We start from the raw sequence: 24,203 nt of genomic DNA on the forward strand, positions 1-24,203 counted from the left end.
ATTTAATAAAAATACATAAAATAAATGGAAAACATGTCTTATTTCTGGATCAGAAGTTCCATTTGTGTGATAAGGTCAAATAGTTTTTTGTAAATTTTTCACATTAAAAGACAAAATTCAAGCACAAAGAAAACATTTGGTGGGTTAATGGGAATTTCATATAAAATAATCTGGAAAAAACTAACTAATGTGAGATAGAACAGTTGTGATGAAAGATTTTCTCAGCAAATATAAAACTTGTAGGAAAAAACAAAATATTTATGTCATATTGTGGAATAGGTTTTCTCAAAATTCTAAAAAAAGAAGAAACTACAAACAAAATAAGAAACAGTTGTGACTATTTTTTATTTTGCTATTATATATAAAATATACACATATGTAATATTGTCATTTAAAACACCAGAATAGCAAAACATTTGAAATATTGAGATATATTCATATCTATAAATATATTTATACATATGTTTTATAAATCAATAAGAAAATATAAAGACAATTAAAATATGATAATGATAATTATGACTTTAACCTGTTCATATATTTCTCACAGGAGGAAATAATTTTCATTTTTGAGCAATCTTAATACAATCTATTTCGATTGATGACTAAAGATTTTTTTTCTTTCTATTCTTACATCAGTGATAGTTTACAATATCTGAGAGTGATATTTTAATAGAAATCAAATTTTATTAATTGGTTAATGTTATCATATTAACTTAGTTTTAGAGATTTAGAATATAAGAATTTTGCTCTTCAATATTTTTAAAAGTATTTTAAAAATGCCTTCAATACATCAAGTAATTTTTGAAAGCCTTTCATGTTGGTCATGATTGCGGCAGGGTTATTTTGAGTTGCTCAAACTCAGCATTTTCATTCTCTCTCTCTCAGACAACACATGTAATTTGGGTTTTAAATACCACAGGGGGAAAAATTATGAAAACTAGAATGAACTAATATATACAGAAATGCATTGTTAATTTTATCTACAAACAGGCCACTCCATCTGTTCAAACATAATGCTCAAAACCAAGGAATATGTTCCAAACCAAAGAGCATGATATTTGACAGATGGAGAGGTCTGTAAGCCTGTCTGGAGCATGGAATACCATAGAGTTTTTAACAGGGTCCAATTTTCCACACTAAATGAAATCTAATAGAAATTTCTCCCCAATAAACATCAAAATCAGCACCAATTTTACCAATTGCTATGCACCATAGACCAACTCATCTTATCTATTTTCTTTCTCAAACACAAGAAACCCATATCTATGTGGTGAGTTAATTTTTAATTTTCATGGTTGTTCTCTTACATAAATAAGTACAAATGCCAAGCATATTTCATATAAAATAAGTCACTAATGAGTCAAATGCAGGATGACTTATTCTTTAGCATAAAAATATGAGTCCTATTTTTAGAAAAATTAATCATTTCAGGATTCTATTATAGTACATAAGATTTGGAAAAAGCTATGATAGGGCTTTGATCAGTTTCTTCAAATTACAGAAACAAACAACAAAACAAGAAGCACAGGATATTTAATTGTCTTCCCTAAGAGCATGCAGCTGGTGAGAAGCTAAATAAGATTTCTCCGCTCTTGTCCAGAGTTTTGTTCTAAAATCCAGCATTCTAATGTGTACTAAAGAATATGGGAGATTGCCTTATCACTACTAAAATTTTAGTTTAATTAACTAGAAAAAAAATGTTGCTAAAAATGTCCAGGTATTGCAAGGATCTGGGAACACCAATTTCTGCTTATATAAATTAAACATAGGCTTATCAAATACAGCATGAGGGCATACAGTGAGAAATGTGTAGATAAGAGATACTGATACACTTGACCCTTGAACAACATGGAGGTTAGGGGCACCAACCTGACAGAGAGTCAAAGATCCACAAATAACTTGTGACTCCCCCAAAACTTAAACAGTAACAGTCCACTGTTAACTGGAAGCCTTACCAATTACATAAGGTGTCAATTAACACATATTTTATATATTAAAAGACTCTTTTTTAAAAAATTTTTATTTATTTTAAGAGCAAGAGAGAGCATGAGGGAGAGGCAGAGAGAGAAGGAGACATAGAATCTGAAGCAAGCTCCAGTCTCTGAGCTATCAGCACAGAACCTGATGGAGGGCTTGAACTCATGAGAGCGATGAGATCATGACCTGAGCCAAACTGATCACATGCCTAACTGACTGAGCCATCTAGGTGCCCTTTTTACATTAAAGGTATTATATAACGTATTCTTAAAATAAAGTAAGCTAGAGAAAAGAACATGTTATTAAGAAAATCATAAGAAACAGAAATCATATTTATGGTACTGTGCTATGAAAAGTCCATGCATAAATGGATTCAAACCCATGTTGTTCAAACTCATCTTCAAACCCGTGTTGTTTAAGGATCAACTGTACATTGATATGTGTCACATAAGATCTTAATTCCTGAAACTGGAACATATTTCAATATCTAATTTCAACATTTTAAAGTTCAGACTTTTATTTAAGACTCTGCATCTCTGGAAACTTGGCATCATTTAAGCCAAACTTCTAGCTGTGCTCATTTCCAAACCTGGGTAGGTATGACTATACCCTATCACCTGTAGTGGTTCTTGGGACAGGCAAGAATATTTTATAACAGTCTCAGAAGAAATCCAGGTTTAACAGGAATTTTTACAGGAAAACTCTACAAGGAGTTCACTTTTATCTTCTTCACAGGTACTACAATTACGTATGAAATTGAAAGAGGGCAGAATTTGTCACCCCAAAATATACCTCTTTGGAATTAAGATTATCTCTAGCTGGTTCTTTTTTTTTTTTTTTTTTTTTTTTATTCNTTTTTTTTTTTTTTTTTTTTTTAACTGCAGACACAGGAAAAATTCTGAAGACTTGTAGAAGTTATCTTTCTGTAGAGAAAATTACATTTTTAATGGAACTCTTCAGAAGACAGAGTATCTCTGACTTTGTACTAGGAAGACGAGGATGGGTAAATCTCTAGAAATTTATTAATGGAGATGGCATGGCCTTCTATCTGCACAATCTTACCTTTGTTTACTCTACTTTGTCTGTTAATCCCCCATAACTGGCTTTGCCATCCCCAACATCTTCTTTTCTCTTTAATCTAGAGATGGTACTTAAGGTGGTGATGGGCCATTTTGGGGAGTTAGTTTTCCTGGCTATTTTCCATGTATATAGAGGTAATCAAGTTATTGAACTTCTGTTTGTTGTTCTCCTATTAATCTTTCTCTTATTACAAAGGAGTTTCAATCAAGAACCTAGAAGGGTAGAAAGAAAATTAATTTTTCTCTCCCATAAAACTGCTTGTTCTGAAGATATTTCCTTTTTCTCCATCTGAATGAAATTGAATATTCAAGCAACTTGATCATAAATTTAAAGACTGAGTACTTATTCTTCATTTGTTAGGTATAAAAACCTTTATAATATTATGTAAAATTCAGGTAAAATCAATATTTCATAGACATGCTTGAACTATCCCATCTACTTTTTCTCCAGTCATGAAATAAATTATTCTAGATTCTCACATCAGATATTCCACTACTGAGTGGTTATATTATTATTTTGATAGGCATTTATTTGGCCATGTCATTCCCACATGAAATGCTCTGAATATTCTCTCTCTCAAATTTACATGGTTCTATTAAATGCTATTTTGTGTTAACATGAACTGCCTAATGACATACTCTCAAGTTTTGATTCTGAGCTTAATTCTCAATTATACGAATTTTACTGGAGCTGTATCTGTCCATACCAATAAAAATTAATTGAGAGGGTGTTTTCAGTGCCCAAGTAGTTCTTCAGATGCATTTTTGAATATCAGAATGAATTCTTCTTATCTTTTTAACTCCTGAATGTTAATCTGAGGCCACATCCTTTATTCCCACATTCTTCTATTTTCCTTATAATTTCTAACTTAGTATACATCTGGTAATTGCTGTTGCCAGGTTATGTATGTGTATGTTGAATTTCAATTTTACCCATGTGTTAGAGAAAATAAAGCAGACTTAGGAAGAAAGGATAAACTTCCCTGGCCAGGAAATAAGATTTATTTTCATCCACACCACCAGATTGCCTCTATGCAGATCTCTCCTCAATATTTCAGACTTATATATTCAGGTTCTTAGTCTATTCATCCACTTACAAATCTACCAGTCACCTCAGTGTTAAGGTTAGGTTTAGGTGGTGCAATGTATTAGAGTATTTGATAAATATGAAGAAAATAGTCACTTCAAGAAAAATGGAATGATGTGGCTATTGCTAAGATCAACAGATGCTCTAATAGAAGAACAGGAGAGGTTGAGGACAATTAACAAGCCATTGAAAGTTAAGCATGAAAAGCCAACACAGTGTCATTGGCAATGGAAAAAAAAAAAAAAAAAAAAAAAAAAAAAAAGAGAGAGAGAGATTTTCATCTCTTAATTTGGGAGGTGCTCAGAAGACTAAATTAAGAAAACTCAGCTAAATAATAACATCAATTACAACCACCATGCCAGATGTTTTAGTCTTACTATAATAGGTCTTTTCCATATGAAAGAGTTAGAAATATGTTTTTATAAGGAATGGGAATGTATTACAGGTATAGGTTTTATTTTCCTGTCTGCAAGGAAGTATTAGCATTACCACATGGCTTATAAAATGTCACAGGATCAAACCTAACATTAAGTGAGATCATGGGACTCCCTTTAGAGGACAGTAAGTACAAAAGTGTGCTCATGAGTATTAGATCCACTGACTGTATCACATGCTCCACCAACTAGGAGCTGCTTTCCAAACAGAAACATTTTACAGTCTGCTGAAGGCCCAGCTGAAGCACCGGTGTGGAGAAGGTAAGTTTAAAAGAATGGTACAGATGATTCATTAAACTCTATGCTATGTATGAAGTATATATCTTGAGTCAAAGATTTTTTGTTTTGTTTTATTTATTTTTGAGAGACAGAGAGATCATGAGTGGGAGAAGGCCAGAGAGAGAGAGGGAGACACAGAATCAGGAGGCTCCAAGCTCTGAGCTGTCAGCACAAAGCCCGCGTGAGGCTCGAACCCACGAGCTGTGAGATCATGACCTAAGCTGACGTCGGACGCTTAACCAACTGAGCCACCCAGGTGTGCCAAGTCAAAGATTTTTAACATGAAACTATTTCCCCCATGAGTCCTGACTATACTTACCATCACTCTTAGTGAACTTCTTGGGGGATTTGTGCTTCCCATCACTATATCACTGCATTCTAGGGGCCTCAGTCATCAAAGGCAGAGCACTTCTTCCAGCAGACACAGTAAGAACCCTAGTGAGCTATGACCTAAGTATGTTGCTGGGACATATTGGATTCCTTGTATCTGAGGACCAAATGTTTAATAATGATAATAATAATAATCGCTATCTTGGTAGGGGTAATTAAACCTATCAGAAGGAGCAAAGGCTGTTTTCACAATGAAGGCCAAGAGCAATGTTTTGAACCCAGGTGGTTTGCTCCATTGTCTCTTGGAGCTTACTCCCTTGAGCAACCGTGAGTATAAATGAACAGATATAGCATACCTGGCCTTTGCAGAGCATGTTCAGGGACTCAGATCACTAAGAGATAAGGTTCTAGATAAGGCGAGTAGAGGTGATAGCTGAGGGTGAGGGCAAGCTAGAACAAATAATTGAAGAGAGAGATCACGATTGTCAGTCCCCAAGACCAGTTGTAGTGGTGGCAGCTTCAGTACTTTGCAGTGATTTTCCATTTCTTAGATTCTCCCAGAAATAGAGGTCCACCAGAGTCCTGAAAGAGTGCCAAAAGAACTTCTCTACAAATGTATATAAAGAAGTTGAAATGTAAGTAGCTCAGGGCTGGCAGTGATGAACAGAACCCTGACACCTAGATCTCCTCTTGAGGAAGCAATTGTCTCTCCAGCTGGGCATACCTTCAGGAGAAAGGCTGACAGTCAGTCCCTGGGATTGCCTCAGCTGCAGAGTGACCTCCCCCAAAGACACATTGATCTTAGGGAAGCTAAAGTCCAATGACTAAAGAAACGGGGAGTGGGGGTGTATAAAAGTCTTGCTATTTTAGCCAAACACAAAAATTCTCCACCATATTTAGCTCCAGACCTCTTTGTCCAAACAGCAGCTTTTCCCATGGTGCCATCTTGCTTTTTTACCTCCCCTTTTGTATTTGTTGATTCCAAGAGCACTCCCCCCCGCCAAAACAACCCACACACTAAACTGTTTCAGAATCTACTTCTGAGAAAATTCAATCAGAAACTCTGTATTAGTCCTAGCAGTGAGGTAGATTTGCTGCTATCTATATTCCAGGGAGTCAATAATTATATTCTACTCTATCAGAAAAACAAGGTAGCTCTCAGGTTTCATTGTCTCTTGATACATTCTTTTTGCATACCTGTCATTACAATTGATTCATCACAATTTTGCAGGCTATGTCTGTTTTGAGGTCTTAGCCTGCTTTGTCTTCAATATTTAACGTGGCTTAGAATTCTGTCTGCTTAATTTAGCTCTTTCTAGCCTAATATGGTACTTGGTGTTATTTTTGTTTTGTTTTGTTTTTGTCAATACTAAGCCTAAAAAGAGACTGATAGAAATAGAATAATAATATCTACAGGGAATGCTCAACTCCAACAACAGTTTAGGAACCTCTGTAATCTGATTAGGTGCTCCCCAAAATAATTTGACAGTTATTCAAATTAAAAAAGTTTCTCCAGTAAACATTGAATTTCTACTACAATTATTTTTATATATCAGAAAATAGGTATAGATACTTCTTGGTGAGGGGGAAAATATAAAAAGATATTTTTAACATTGTAATTTCTGATCATTTGGAAATGAGTAAAATTCAGGACCTCTATCTACCCTCAATTTATAATTAAGAACTGTGTTTAGATTTGCTGAAAATGTAGAGGTATAGCACAACTGTTTTATTAAGATTTCAATTTAATGTATCCTGAATGTGCCAATGTTGCTATAGCTACTATGTTTTTTTAAATTTTTGAACAGTATGTGCCTAGTTAGTAATCCAGTATGAGCCTGTTCTACCCTGTTTTAAGTACTGTTTAGGATTTGCTCAACTGGATTACTCTGCATAGTGTATTGATTCTAACCCAAAAGTTTTTGTCTCAAAATTTTATGTTTTATATTTTCTTCCGATTTATGCTTGAAATTATTATCAATAATGCTTTCTGTATCTATTGCACAAGCTTATAAAGGTCAAAAAAAGGAAAAAATATTTTTGAAAATGCTTTGAAACCCTACATTACTTTAAACAGGGTATTAATAATATTTGAATGCTACTAAATAATTATTAGTCAATATTGAAAGTTATATCTTAAATAATTTACCTGTTCTGCATGTATTTGTCCTGAGGCTTTTGAAATATAATTGACTCTGTGCAAACACATATGTATTTATTAGTCAGGGTTCCCAGAGAAACAGAAGCAGTAGGATGTATATATTAGTTAATATATACATATATAAATACATGCACATCCAGTTGGTCTATCCATCTATTTATTTATCTATGGAGAAATAGGTTTATTTTAAGAAATGGGCTCACATGATTATGGAGGCTCCCAAGTCCAAACTCTGCGGAAGAGGCAAGCAGTCTGGAGATGTAGAAAACGTGATACTGAAGCATGAGTCTAAAGGCAGTCTGCTGCTACAATGTCCTTTTCCTCAGGAAAGCTCAGCCTTTTCTCAAGGCTTTCAACTGGTCAAAGAGGCCCACCCACATATGGACATTACTCGTTGCTTTACTAACACTCCTCAAAGAATGTTAATCTCATCTAAAAAATAACCTTCATGGCTACATCTAGGCAAGTTTGATCAGATATCTGGATCATGAACCGAACTGACACATAAAATTAATCAACAATTCATACACATGCATACACAGTGTAGTGGGAAGATGTGCCTAGGCTTACATTTTAAATCAGATAGTAAGTAGAATTTATTTATAAAATGTCACTTTCAGTAGCACAAGGCATATTATTTATATTAATTTTACAAATGTAAAGGAAACTGATTTGATATTTTTCATGTTACACATAGTTCAGCCTAGATGTAAATATATGTCTGGTTGTAATCTGATCTGCCTTTTTGTAGTCTCTTTGATGTAATCAGCTGGAACTAAAAGAATCTCAATTCCAGATTTAGTGATAATACAATAACTATTTGTATCAGGGGTGCCTGGGTCGCTCAGTCAGTCGAGTGGTTGACTTAGGCCCAGGTCATGATCTCACAGCTTGTGAGTTCGAGCCTCTTATCAGGTTCTGTGCTGACAGCTCAGAGCCTTGATCCTGCTTCAGATTCTGTGTGTATCTCTCTCTCTGCCCCTTCCACACTCATGTTCTGCTCTCTCTCTCTCTCAAAAATAAACATTAAAAAAATAAAAATAAATAACTATTAGCGTCAGTTATATTGTTTGGAGAAAAACTGGTAACCCAAAAACTGCAAACAGAAATAAATATTAAAATTGCTTATGGATATTAAAATACATACTTTCCTGAGATCTTACTCATAAATTCTGATTTTGTACACTTGAAGTAGAGCCCTGAATCTGCATTAATAAGATTATATTACTTTGCCTTGCCAAATAAGAATCAGTGAAACAGAGCATGCGATAGTAGAGAAAAATAACTTGCCTTTAGAATTAATAACAATCTGGAAATAAAAACACGTGGCTGATTTGGCATGTGGATAAATTAGAATTTAAAAGGACATGGATCCTAAACACTACTACTAACTTAGCATAGATAGATAGGGCCTCAGGGCATGTGAAAAGTTATCCAGCCAAACAAACAGGAAGTATACCTGGAAAGTATGGTCAGGGAGGCATTATGTTGGTACACAAAGCAGAAAATCTGTGTTCAACCAAATTATCAGTTGGTATTTATGAACATACGTGACAAGCACAAATTATATGCGTATCATTGGTTATCAAAAGGATTTCAAAAGAAAGCATGAGTCTTGAGAAATGTGCCTCTGAACTTTAGAGATCTGGTAGAGCTGGAGTGAAAGTTGGGACAGATGAGGGACAATGAGCAGTTTGCTTAGCCTAGCATTTATATGAGAAAAGCGTCCATATAATGATTCCCCCCCTAATATCCCATGCTATAGTTCTTTGTTGATATTGTTGTTTGGTTGTTGGTTTGTTGAGGTAAAATTTACATAAAGTAAAATTCACCTTCTTAGGAATACTGTTCTATGAATTTTGACAGATTGAAAATGAGTTTCACCATCATTATGATTAAGACATAGATATTTCTATTATCCCTAAAAGTCCACTCATACCTTTGTAGCCAATTCCCCTACACCATCCAACGGTTTTTGGCAACTGTTGATCTGATTTTTGTCCCTGTATGTTTATAATTACAGTTTCAGTGTCATTTAAATGGATCCTCCAGTAGAGGGTCTTTAAAGTCTTTGATGACTTGTTTCACTCAACATAACGCTTCTGAGATTCATTCTTATTGTTGCATGCATTTGTAGTTCATCTTCTCACTGAGTCACGTGCCATTTTATTGTATGAATGACAATTTTTAAACCATTCACCAGTTGATGGACATTTTGGTTGTTTCTAATTTTTGGTAATAAATATTGCTGTAAATATTCACATACAGGTGTTGTTTGAACATGTCTTCATTTTCTTTAGTAAATATCTATGAGTAAGAGTGTTAGACCACAGGGTAAGTCTGTTACCTTAATATGAAATTGCCTTACCTTTTTCTAAAATGGATATATCATTTTGTAGCCACATCAGAAATATATGAAATTCCCAGTAGTTCCACATTCCGGCTAACATTTAGTATTATCAAGTCTTTTATTTTAAATAATCCAATAGGCATATAGTAGTATCCTATTATGATTTTAATTTACATTTCCTAATTTGTGGCATTTTTTTTCATTGCCTTCACAGTATGTTTGAAAGAAAAGAAAATTTTAATTTTAATGAAGTGCAATTTATCAACATTTTTTTCTTATTTTTGTGTCATATATAATAAATTTCTGCCTACCCTGAAGTCATGAATATTTATTTTCCTAGAAATTTTATAATTTTATGTCTGTGATCTATTTAGAGCTCATTTTTGTATGTGATGCAATTAAGGGTAGAGATGCACTATTTTTGCATGTGGTTACTCTGTTTGCCCAGCTTCATTTGCTGAAAAGACTATTTCTTTTGTTTTGGTTTGGTTTTGAGTATAGTTGCACACAATTCTAACTAGTTTCAGGTGTACACTATAGTGATTCAACATCTCCATACATTATGCTCTGCTCATCGCAAATGTAGCCACCATCTGTCATCATTCAATGCTGTTAGAGTATCATTGACTATAATTTCTATGGTGTATCTTGTTTTCCCATGACTTATTCATTCCATAACTGAAAGCCTGTATCCCTCGCTCCCTTTCACCCTATTTACCCAACCCCCTTCCCTCTTACAACCATCATTTTGTTCTCTGTATTTATAGGTCTGATTCTGCTTTTTATTTGTTTATTCATTTGTTCTGTTTTATAGATTCTACGTATAAGTAAAATCACATGGTATTTGTCTTTCTTGTGACAATCTATTTTTAGTATAATTTCCTTGAAAACTTCTTTAAATACCAAATGACCATATCTGCATGGGTCTATTTCTGCATTATCTATTCTGTTTGATCTCTGATTATATTTTTGGCAGCACTACATTATCATGATCATTGGAGCTTTGTAGTCATTCTTACAATCAGATAATGCAAATTATCTCTTCTTATTCAAAATTATTTTTTCTTTTCTATATCTCTTGCTTTCCATATAAATTTTAGTATTAGCTTTTTAATTTCTACATTAAAATGTCTGCTGAAGTTTGGTTTAGATTACCTTGTTCCATAGATAATTTGGAGGAGAATTTATATTTTGCCTATTTTTATCATTCAACCCATAAACAATTTCTCTCCATAAACTTTGGTCTTACTTGACTTCTCTCACCAAAGATCTTATGATTTCCAATGTAAAATTCTTTCTAATATTTTGGTAGAATAATCAATAAATATTTCAAGTTAGTATTATTTTAAGTAGTTCAACTTAAAATTCCAATTTCCAATTGTTGATTACCACTACATAGAAATACAATTGATTTTTATTTATTGACCTTGCATCCAGTGACCTCACTCAACATACTTATTAGGTCTGCTGGCTCATTTTGGATTCTGAAATTTTCTACTTAGGCAACTAAGCCATCTGCAAATAGAGACAATTTAATTTTTCTTTTCCTAAATGAATGTCTTTCAATTCACTTTTTTCCATGATTTGACTCGCAATAATCTCCAGTACAACTTTAAATAGGAGCGATAAAAACAGACATCCTCGACTTGTTTCTGGTCTTAGAGCGACACATTCAATCTTTGAGCATTTAATATACTATTATCTGTAGGTGAATATGAGACACTATCATGTTAAGGAGGTTGTCCTTTTTTAGCTCGTAGAGATTTTTTTTTATTTCAGAGAGAGAGAGAGAGAGAGACATCATGAACAAGGGAGGGTCAGAAAGAGAGGGAGATACAGAATCTGAAACAGGCTCCAGGCTCTGAGCTAGCTGTTTAGCTGTCAGTGCAGAGCCGGATGCGAGGCTCGAACCCATGAAGTGAGATTGTGACCTGAGCCGAAGTCAGACACTTAACCGACTGAGCCACCCAAGTGCCCCGATATTTTTATAATATATGGATCATGAACTTTACAAATGCATTGCTGTCCGTGTCATAATGAATCTATATTCTTTTTATTATTATTATTGATTTTAGGTTACATTAATTACATTGCATTAAGTTATATTATATTACATTAATTATTGGGAGTTGAACAAATCTCCTAACATCAATTCTACTTTGATAGGGTTTATTTGAGAGAGAGAAAGAGATGGGGGATGATAATGATGATGACATACTTTTTTCTATATCCATGAGGGCTATAGTTTTGTTTTCTTGGAAAGTTTGTTTCTGGATTTGGTATCTGCATAATGCAGGCCCCTTAAAATGAATTAGAAAATGCCTCCTCTCTTCTATTTTCTGGAAATGTGTATGTGGAATTATTAGTGTTATTTATTTTGTTTGATAGATTTCTCTAGTGAGGCCATCTGGCCCTAGAGCCTAGATTTGTTGGAAAGTTTTTAACTATGAATTTGCTATCTTTAATAACTATAGGACTATTTAGAGTATTTATCTCTTCTTATTTTTAAAATTTTTAAATGTTTATTTATTTTTGAGAGAGAGAGACACACACAGAGTGTGAGTGGGTGAGGGGCAGAGAAAGAGGGAGACACAGAATCTGAAGCAGACTTGAGGCTCTGAGTTGTCAGCACAGAGCCTGAAACAGGGCTCGAATTCATGAGCCATGAGATCATGACCTGAGCCTAAGTCAGACACTTAACTGGCTGAGCCATCCAGGCATCCCAAGAGTACCTATTTCTTCTTAAGGTAGTGCCCTACATTTATCTTTCAAGAAATGTATCAATTTCACATAACATATCAAATTGATTGGCATAAAGTTGTTCATAATAGCCCTTTGTTATTTATTAATGTCTGTAAAATATGTTGTGATTCCCACTGTTTCATTCCTGTGTTAGTAAATCGTGCCTTTTTTTTCCTGATCCATATCAGTAGAAGTTTATAAATTTTAATATTTTTTCCAAAATCAAGCTTTTGATTTCATAGATTTTTTTCTGTTGTTTTTCTGCTCACAATTTTATTTATTCCTGCTTATAAATGTTCCTGTCTATGTTACTCTCTTTCTTTGTCTTATACTTAGCTTAGTTGACACTCATATTATAGACTATGATTCTGTGTGTGTTTTGTGTGTGTGTTTCGTGTGTGTGTGTGTGCGTGTGTGTGAAATGTTTCATATAATTTCTTTTTTGCTTGTTTGGTTGGTTTTTTGTTTGTTTATTTTTGTTTCTCTAAGTGTTTGTTTAAATTCCAGTTAGTTAACATACAGTGTAATATTAATTTCAGATGTAGAATTTGGTGATTCAACATTTATTTACAACACCCAGTTCTCATTACAAGTGTTCTTTAATCCCCATTAGCCATTTAACCTGTGCCCCACCCACCTCCCCTCTGATAACCATCAGTTTGTTCTCTATTATTAAGAGTCTGTTTCCTGGTTTTCCTTTTCCCCTACAATGTTAGTTTGTTTTGTTTCTTAAATTCCACGTATAGGTGAAATCATATGGTATTTGTCTTTCTCTGACTGACTTGTTTCGCTTAGCATTATACTCTTTAGTTCCACCCATGTTGTTGCAAATGGCAAGATTTCATTCTTTATATGGGCAAGTAATATTCCACCACACATATATATGTATATACACACATACACACACACACACCCCACATCTTCTTATCCATTTATCAGTCGACGGACATTTGGGCTCTTTCCATAATTGAGCCATTGTAGATAATGTTCCTGTAAACATCAGGTTGCATGTAATCATAAGGTGTAATTTTTTAAAAAATTAGAAATTAGGCAGAATTTCAGGTGTCAAAGCTTGGATATAGATTCCAACAGGAATATATGAATTTTATTTATGCTAATTACAGGAGCTAGTTTTTTTTTTCCCCTAAATATTCTCAGACCAATTACTGCAAATTCTACAGAAGGTAGGTGTGACAGGGAAAACAAAATATTTCCACCTATGTATAGGGAACAGAGTGACGTGCAATGCATTTTATACAAATAAACATTGATTTATTAACTTGATAATTTTTCTCAAATAAAGTAACTTGAGTAATGGTATTTTATGTGTCAAACTGTATTATCCTCCATATATAAAGCTAAAATATTTAATTTCCAGGTGTAGAGGTAATTATGTCTTACTCGAGGAAGGAAAAATAGTTAGAACTTAAAGAAGCTTAGTCAATAAAAATCTTAGCAAACTCAAATGATCTGAGAACCCAAGCCTTCATAAATGTGGCTTTGCACCTTTCTTAATTCATAGGTGTGTGCCTTCACTGCATGATGAATCATTGGACTGGACTTAATAAATAGCACACTGTCAGGGATTCAGAGACGGCATTTGAGCCATTTACACTTTGAACCTAATGGCATATGATAGTTTTCAATAAGTTGATAGAAACATAGTTTTACTCTGAGGCAAAAGAGAAAAAAAAAAACAGTGTTTCTCTATGTGAAATTAATTGGCTCACATGGGACAGAACTGATGATTTTGCCTTGACTTATATCAAGGAAGCCAGGAGCCAATCTGTCTGCATCATATTTCCAATAATAAGTGAAATGTAGACTATAAGATAGTGTCTCACTTTGCAATTGCTAATTGAGAAGAACATGCAAAAGACTGCCTATAAATTCTTTCTTAAGAAGGAAATTTTACATGCAGTGGATTTCAAACTTACAATTGTTATCCATTCAGAAACAAGGTTATATAAAAATATATAAAATAATATATTTAAAAAGAGATCAAATTTGAAAATTCATGTAAGAAATATTGATATACTTGAAACAGATACTTTGAGATAGTTAAGAGAAGAAAAGAGGCATTTTATTCATTTTTTATTGAGATTAATGATAAGGTATGATAACATATAGCTTGATTTCTAAACTAATATATCAGCTACTCTTTCAGAAAGCCACTGCAACCAATTCATTAAGATTTTGCCATTAAATGTAAAATAAAAATGATGTCTTCACTCTGGAGATATTAAGTAACGTCAGCTTGAAAATTGTAACAGATAATTGTTCTGTCCTGAAAATACATATTATATTAATTCCAACCATTAGATTTCTCTTACTAAGACAGTAAATATATATCTCTAATAATTTAGAAAAACTGAGCCTTATAATCAGATATTATAGTTTTAATGACAAGAGTTAGGCTGATTATTGCATTACAGTAAAAAATGTGAAATAATGTTTGAAGAATTATGTTTAATTTTTAATAGTTAAAAATTAAGAATATAAAAATAATAGGTTCCAATAAGTCTGCAGCTTTACACTTGATCTTTACTGGTTATTATTCTATTTATATTTAGATATGTCCAGACATAAAACCACCCTTTGTACTTTCCTGATTGCCCACTAATATGAGAATATCATCTTTTTATATTGCTTGTTATCAATTGTTTTACTTTTCCTTTAAGAAAAAAAAGACAGTAATTCTATAAAATTGTATGTTTTCAATTAAAGTTGAATATACATGTGTGTATACACATACATATATATGCACAAACATAAATAATTATTTTTAAAAAGTTCTTTCTTAAAAATAGCTATATATTAAAAAGATTAGTATTAATACAAATACTTTGTTGAACATTGCTGATGTGAGTTCAGTATTCCTCCATCACTATCAAATATGTTTTGTAAATTCTTAATTTTAACATAAAATTGAATGTATGCTTGCCAGCTATAGTAGTTAAATTTCTCTTTATTTGACCTATGCTTAATTTACTTCATCAGAGCAATAGAATATTTGACAAATACATAAAAATAAATAAGAAAATGTGAATTAACAAATCCCATCTCAAAATAATAACCGATATTATCTTTTAGTTTATTTTAATTAACATATATAACAATTACATAAAACAACTCTATCTGTTTTAGCTAAAATAAAATGTATAATCATAAAGCAGGGGCTAGAATGCATCTTGGTGTCAGGTAGTGCAGCAATGAGTCTGGGAATAGATCAGGATTCATTTTCTCATTCCTGCTTCTCTCTTCTTTGATCTTATTGCTATTATTCTTCTCTTTTGCTCTTTTTATCATCCCTATTGATATCAGAATACGGTCACTCAGCTATCTTTCAATCCATCAACATATAGAAATTAACTGGGTCCATTACCAAGTTCAGAATTCCAAAGAAAGAAAATCAGATTGGCATAGTCTAGACAAAGTTTCCACAAGAGTTTGAATTAATTCTGTCACAGAGTCAGGGGCAAAGTTATGAAATTTGAAGCAATTCTATCACAGAGTCAGGGACAGAGGTATGAAATTAGGCAGGTCATTTATACTTGCCAGTCTTCTTTCTGATTGATAAAATAGGAATCGTAATCATTCCTTATACAATTGTTCAGAAGACTATAAATCTCATAAATAAGATTATGCTTGTAAAGAATCTAACAAATGACACAAAATAGGCATTTTTTCAAAGAATCCATACAAATGGCCAATATATACATGAAAAGATGCTCAACATCACTAATCATCAGGGAAATGCAAGTCAAAAGCTACCTTTTGTCTTTTACAATGAGATATCACTGCACACCTATTAGAATGGCTATCATCAAAAAATAAATAAATAAAACAAGAAATAAATTGTGTTGGTAAGAAAAATGCACAGAAAAGCAAACACTTGTATTTTATTGGTGGGAATATAAACTGGTTCAGCCACTATGGAAAATAGTAACGTGTTCCTCCAACAATTAAAAATAGAAGTACCACATCATCCAGCAATTATACTTCTGGGTATATCTCCAAAGGAAATAAAACACAATACAAAAAAGAGATTTGAAATCTTATGTGTGTTGTAGCATTATTCACATAGCCAAGATATGGACACAACCTATGTGTCCTTCAACAGAAGAATGGTTAAAGAAGATTTTATATATATATATATAAAATATTATAATATATAATATTATTCCATCATGAGAGAGAGGAAATCCAGTCATTTACAACAACATGGATGGACCCAGATGGCATTATGCTAAGTGAAATAAACCGGAAGCATAGAGAAAAATGCCAAACAAAACATGATGTCACTTATATGTGGAATCTTCTAAAGCAGTCAAATACATGAGGGCATCTGGGTGGCTCAGTCGGTTGAGTGTCAGATTTTTTATTTCAGCTCAGGTCATGATCCTACAGTCGTCGGATCGAGCCCCACGATCGGCTCAGCGTGGAACCCAGAGCTTGCTTGGGATTCTCTCTTTCCCTCTCTCTCAGCCCCTTCCCCACCCGTGTTTTCTCTCAAGTAAATAAACTTTAAAACAAAGTCAAATACATAAAAACAAAGAGTAGAATAGTGGTTATTTGAAGCAGTGAGTTTGAGGAAGTTAGATATTGGTCAAAAGGCAAAATTTGCAGTTATGTAGGATGAATAAGTCTAGAGATTTAATGTACAACATGTTCACTAAGATTAGCAATGCTGTATTGCATATTTGAAATTTGCTAAAAAAATAAATTTCAGGTGTTTGCATCACATATACAAAAAAAATCGTAACCATGTGAGGAGGTGCTGTTAATCAGTTTGTTTATAGTAACAATTTTACTATGTATAAGTATATGAAATCATCATATGGTACACCTTAAACATACACCTTTTTTATTACAAAGAATTAAAAAGAAAGTAGATTAGTGGTAGCCTAAGCCTGAAAGAAATAATGGGGTTTGGGAGTGATCGCTAAAGGTTTCAGTGTTTCGTTTTGAAATAATGTGTTGGTTCTAAAATTGTGCTGATGTTTGCACAACTCCATGAATAAAAACCATTAAATTTTTTTAAATGTTTATTTATCATTGAGACAGAGAGAAACAGAGTCTGAATGGGGGTGGGGCAGAGAGAGAGGGAGATACAATCTGAGGCAGGCTCCAGACTCCGAGCTGTCAGCACACAGCCCCATGTGGGGCTCCATCCCACAAAGTGTGAGATCATGACCTGAGCCGAAGTCAGACGCTTAACCGACTGAGCCACCCAGGCGCCTCTAAAAACCATTAAATTGTACATTTTAAATGGGTGAATTGTATGGCATATAAGTCAGATGTCAATAAAACTGTTACAAAAAACAATCTAGCACAATAATAGTATTAATAATCGATAATAGTATTATTTCATGGAATAACTTTTATTGTTTCTTAATTATGGCTTCTTTCTTTCTTTTGATGGAGTAAACTGTTTTTGCACCCCATCCCCTTAAATTCAGAGGGCCATGCGCCTTTATAATTCGCCAGAATTCTCTGGTAGTTTCAATCTCTAACTGAACTTAATTCGTAAGGCAGATGGTGACACAACTCAGTAGTTTGACATGTGGAACAAAGCACTGAGAGGTGCAGTAGGATAGTCGCTCGGTGTCTGTTTGTGGCCAGCCCTGATCCATCGAGTCAGAGGGCATTCCAGGAAGCCACAAAGAAATGTGCCTATTTTTTTTCAGGCTTTCTTTTTCATGATGTGAAACCATAATTTGTTAACTCTGGTTAAGCTTTTCCAAATCCAGCTTTGATTGCTTTAAAATTACTATCAATTCCAGCATAAGGCTTTCTGCCAGTCTTGATTTTTAGGGTTATGAGTCTTTTGTTTGTGTTTCATTTTGTTTTCCTGTGTTTTCATTTAGTAAGAAGTTGTGGGAAGAAATATCAGGGATTGCTATCCAAATTCCATTTCAAAACAAAGCATTTCAATGCTTTTCAAAGTCACTAGTCCTTCATTAGTGAGTTTAAAATAAACCAATATTAATGAAAATTAAAATTTTAAGCCTTACCTAAAGATAAAACTCTACCTAAAAATGAATCAGTAAGCATATTTTGATTTTCAATTTAACTGAGTTTGTGTATCTGTCATCAAATACATAGCCCCAAATGCCTTATAGAAAGAAATTTTTATTTAATGATATATTTAAAGAAAAAAATGATCATCAATCTTAATGAAAAAAACTGAGTAATGTTTATTTGGGAAAATGTGTTTTTATTCATATTTAATAAAGGGATCTAGAAAAAAAAACCACAATGATGCATGGCCCATACTTATTCACAAAATATATTCCACAAATGCCTGATAGTTTTGTTGTTTTGAGGAAGTATTGGATGAAATGGGTCAAAGGTGTGGAGGAGGACTAAGTGAGCCCCCCAGGAAAGAAAGTATTATCTGATCTGTACACATGTCACATTCAGCAACATTCTGTGTGGTTGCTACTGAGTTTCCATCTGTCAGATCTCAACAGAAAGAACAAAGACTAGTGATTCTGATAATTCAAGAAACATCCTTTTACTAGCTGGCAAGAGATATAAAATTAAGAGGACCCACTTTCTTTCTGTTATATGTTATAGATATGTGTTCTACTTTACCATATTACATTCTATAAAAAGTTCTTTCAACCATTTCCCTCGTATTTTCTTAAACAATCTTATTCTTCTAAACTTCTTCATAATAACTATTATATATTTCAAATACATATGGCAATGTGCATTTTTATTTATTTAATAACTATGAGTCTTCGGTAAAATTGTTTTCAGGTATTAAAATAAAATTATTATTTGGTAGAGATACAGGGAAGTATAGTATTGGCCCTCCATAGTGCTTCAGGTAAAAGAAGAATGGGGTTTTAAGATATGAATTAAATTTAATATTTTCATATCCATCATACATGAAAAATAACGCTATTCACTCTGAAAGTGCTATTAGAAGGAATTCAGCAAAGCAGATATCTGGGAAATTAAGCTGAAAGAATTTCCTTCAATTCCAAGAAAATTAATGATAATGTGCCACAGGTATTCAAATTCTACAGTTTATCTTCTAGTGTCACCTCATCCAACAAGTGAGCCAATAAGTAGTGTAGAAATCTTCTGCCTTTAATACTTTTTTTCCCCTGACAGCTAAAGTAGCATTGATTTATTCCTATTCCTTAGATGAACACTTGAAATGTTTATACAATGCATACTTTATTTTAAGATTGAATATAGAAGAGATGTTTTGACATAAATGGAACTAAAACCATAAAAAATTTTCACACAGAAAATTAATACACCTTTGAGTTATGGCCCATTGTGCTCTAAAAAGTGACTTGCTCAGATTGAATTACTCCTTTAAATATGAGATACCAAGAAGTTAATGTTTTATTCAGTAAGTATGAACAATTTGCTATGTCAGACACTGAGCCATATACTAGGACTGCAAAAAAAGTTGATAAATAAGATAGAGACAGACTTTTTTTCCTTGAAGAGCTCAAAGTTGAGTAGAAATAAAAGAAAAAAGCACAGATAAATTAACTATGATGGATATATTGGGGGGGGACATGTTACATGACTGTGGGAATAGTGTTGGAGGAAGAAAAGAAGTAGTACTATCTAAGGATGAGAGTTTCCAGTTTGGCATCCTGAAACAAGCAAATCTTTACCTGTATCATAGACAATAGCCAGGTAAAACTTGAGAATAAGTTGGGGCAACAAAAAAGTAAGTGTTTAACATCTATAAACAACAGAGGCCTGTGTTTAATATCTATAAGCAACTTGATTGTGCTAGACCAAAAAAAAAAAAAAACAAAAAACCCTGAGATGGGGAGTGGTAACTGATTTGCTGCATCTTAGAGAAATGTGTGGAAGTACATGTATAACCTAGCATGAAGTTCAGAATTTATCTTGTATGTAAGAGTCAGATGCAAGAGGGTTTGAAATAAAAAAAGTAATGTGGGAATTGTAGCAGATTCTGCCAATGCCTCATTCTCATGCCCTTAGCCCAAACTGGAGGTCACCTATGGTTTCAGTTACGGTTCCTATACCTACTAGTGGCTTCCTATATTAAGCACCTGCTTCTCTATCTTGGATACTTGCCCTGGATATAAAACTCTATTAAGCCTTCACAAGGGGCAGATGAAAGTGCCTGGAAGTTAACTCACCATAGAAGTGATCCTCAGCAGTGAGTTATGGAAATTTGTGAATGAACTTCCAGCTTTCTTAACCCTCAGTAGAATAATTCTGAGGTATGATACACAATTCTTTTACAGGATCTTCTATAGGATTAAGCCCCAGTTTCCCAGCATGATAACTTCTTTTTAGTACATCATTTATTGACTTTCCTCCATCCCTGTCTCACTTCACTTCATAATTGTACTTCCAAGGATCACCTCTCATGTAAAACACTTGCACTTAAAGCCTTATTCCTGCTCTGCATCTGGTGAAAGTCAAACAAGGACAGTTAAGTTTATGTTTTAGATAAATCTTTCAAGCAGAGGCATAGAAAAATCACATTAGCATCATGGAGCTAGAAACTTAGGAAAGAGTTATTGGCTGTTGTAGTAATTTCAGTAAGAAATCATGAAGTTTTGAATGAGAGTAGTTGCAGTGGAATGGATAAGTTAGTATAGGTTTGATAAATGCATAAGAAAGAAGCTCAGCAGGACTTAACAATGAATTGAATGTAGCTACAGAAACTGAATGTGTGTAGTGGAATTAGAGAGAAGTCAAGGGTGACCTTTTGGTTACTAGGTCATAACTAAATGGTAGACAACTAAATTAAGAAATTATGATTTCAATTTTGAATACTTTAGCCATGAGTATAAATTAACTGCTTATAAGAGAAAGTTGCATATGTGAACCAGAAACCCACCACCATAAAATACAAATATTAATGAAGTTCAAGTCCTTTAGAGTAAAGGAGTTTGTCAGGGGAGAATTTGTGATATTTCTTAGGTAGGGAAAAAGAAGTCATGAAAAATACATTGCCTAAGCAGTCATAGGAGAAGAGTCAAAGAAAATGCAGTGTCATATTTGAAGAGGTAACACCTATATCTAAGATGAGGTATATAACTGTGATGATGTTTGAGTGATATCCAGGTAGGCAGTCTAGAATCTTAGCCATGGCAGTTTTAGGACCTGAAAGAGAAATAACACAAGACTGTAACAGATTGGGGACTGAAGTATGTCAAAGTGGATACAATGACTATTTGATGAGTTTTTAAAATAAATTTTAACATAAACACAAATAGGAATATTAGACAATCACTAGCATGTTTATAAGGCCAACAAATTTTTTTCTTAATAAAAAGATATTTTCATAAGTTTAGGCTAAATAAAAGTAAGAGAAAAGAGAGAGATATTGTACATGGGTAAAAGATGGGGTCAATCCCTAGTAAGAAGAATACCTCACAATCTAAGACCAGAATAAGAGTAGTGACAAAATACTTGAACTTGGGCACAGCAAGTTGAGAGGAGCACCCAGGATCACCTTAGTTTTTTAAAGTTGTCTTTTGAGATTGATAGAGGCAGGACTTAAAGTAATGATTGTGGATTTGGAATGTTTATCATGTGACAGTTGACCAAGAACAGTTATGGTGAAGACCCAGGTGAGTTACATAAAGTTGTAAACATCTCTCTAGATAGTTCAGTCATTTTTATCTGGCTTGCTGAGCTCCATGGAGTAGAGAACTTATTAAGTTTGTGTGGATGATTGCTGAGTAGACGTTAAGGAAAAACAGGGTTACAAAATGTGCAGGCACTGTCAGTGCTCCCCTCTGATCTCTCTCAGATCCACTTTACCCTTTCCGTGCATCCCTCCTCTGACTTCTGTGTGCTTTAGCTTTCAACAGTCAGCACCCGTGACTGTTTTGGAGGGCTGCCATCAGACTACTAGAACCATATGCTCCATACATATGCAGAATCAGAACTCCCTGGAAGTTTAATTCTGTGTGTCACCATGCCCCGCCCCAGGGTCTTATCTCTGTTGTTCTAATGCTTCTCCCTCAGTTCCCTCAGTTTACATCTATGATCTTTTATGTGGTGTCTCACAGATAATCAACAGAGAAGTGGGGGTGGTGGACTAGGTTTACTGGATTAATTGGTTAATTAATTCAAAATATCTTTAAGCTAAAAATCTGTTGCTGTTTCATGACATTCCCTCTCAAGCTATTTTGGAAAAATAGTAAAAGAAATACTCCTGGGACAAAGGTTTGGGTTATGTATCTAGCCATCTGCCCATGTAAGAACAATGGTTTGAAGGAAGTACATACATGTAAACCCTTGGGTAGTAATGACTATTTTGGTCAGGGACTTGTAATGAGAGAGATCAGAAGTCCATAGACAAGGAGGTCTGAAAAATAGATATGGGAATGTACCAATAGGAATAGGCACAAAACGTGAGGATCTTTCTAGCACCCACTAATGCACCCAAGACAGCTTCTATCACATAAGTAGCACTCAGTAACCAGGTGGTAGGATGATATGCAGTAGATATCAACTTAACCTCTTCCATTCACCATTCCAGTGATTGCACATAAATGAAAAGCCATGACAACAGATAGAGAGACTGAGCATAGACCAAACTACAAGGTCTCTTTCTCAATAAAGCTGATCTAGCCACTAGAGGGGCTATATATCCAATCTGTCAGCAGTGAACACTAATGACTCTGAGGCCCCTGTATATGATGATCTGTCACAGAAGCCAATCATCCACTTGATGTGAGGTTGATTCCTTAATACCCAGTTCATCCTGAGAAGGACAATAATTCATCCTTATCAGAATTAACATGTATTCTGAGTATGAATTTGCCTTTCCTGCTGACAGAACTTGCATGAGCATCACTATTTGAGGGTTCACAATATGTTTGATTTATTAACATAATATTCAAAATCATACTGCCTCAAACTAATGAACTCATTTTATAATAAAGTAAGTATGGCAACAGGTATATAACCATAGGATTCATATCATTTGGGAAAGGAAAACAAAAGTGGCATCCTCCTTGATCTCAAAACACACAATGCACATGTGCACACATACATAATTAATTTTCTTTATTAAATATATATACATTTCACTTCAAATATGCCTTATATGCCATCTATTGACCTTACCAAATAGAATGCAAAAAGAATCAGTTAAATTTGAATTTCAGATAAACAGTAAATAATTATTTTAGTGTGCATATACCCCTAATATAGCACAGGGATACTTATACTTTAAAAATTGCTTTTTATCTGAAACTCAACTTTAATTTGGTGTTCTGTATTTTATTTTATAATTCTGGAAACCTATGTACCCTATAAACTAGGGAGGCAATATCATATAGTATTATTTCAATGATTTATCTGGTCTGCATAGAGCAGTGAAAATTTAATCAAGTATTAAAATCATTAGGGAATGTCTCTATGCTCAAGAAGGCAATATATGGCATATGAGTAGTGCAATAAAGTGAAATAGTTAGACTTCTTTTTTTTTAAATCGTATCAGGTGAAAAAATCTGGGAATGTGTTTTTGAAGAACAAAAAGGAAGCCAACTTTATCTCAAAGAGTATGCCTCGAAGAATATGGTAGGGAATTCCTCAGCATCTATAGTTCCTGTGAAGGAAATTTGGAGTTCATTTATTCCTAGGTTTTCTCTGAACGGTATGATATCCTAGGTTACTATTAAGCTAAGGATTGCAGAGACCTCAGAGGAAATATTTTGGAGGAGGCTAGTGGGGAACTTGAATTAGTTAAATAGTCTCCAAGTAGCATGCACATAAGAATAGAAAT

The 24,203-nt window shown here is 33.7% G+C and overlaps 1 long non-coding RNA gene across 1 annotated transcript in view; it reads right to left on the minus strand.

Moving 5' to 3' along the window:
• Positions 1–24,203, minus strand: part of LOC144217830 (uncharacterized) — an 86,735-nt gene that overhangs the window by 10,703 nt on the left and 51,829 nt on the right. The gene's annotated exons all lie outside the window — the stretch shown is intronic.

Source organism: Crocuta crocuta, unplaced genomic scaffold (genome assembly GCF_008692635.1).
Source record: "Crocuta crocuta isolate KB4526 unplaced genomic scaffold, BGI_CrCroc_1.0 scaffold249, whole genome shotgun sequence".
Classification (NCBI taxonomy): Eukaryota; Metazoa; Chordata; class Mammalia; order Carnivora; family Hyaenidae; genus Crocuta; species Crocuta crocuta.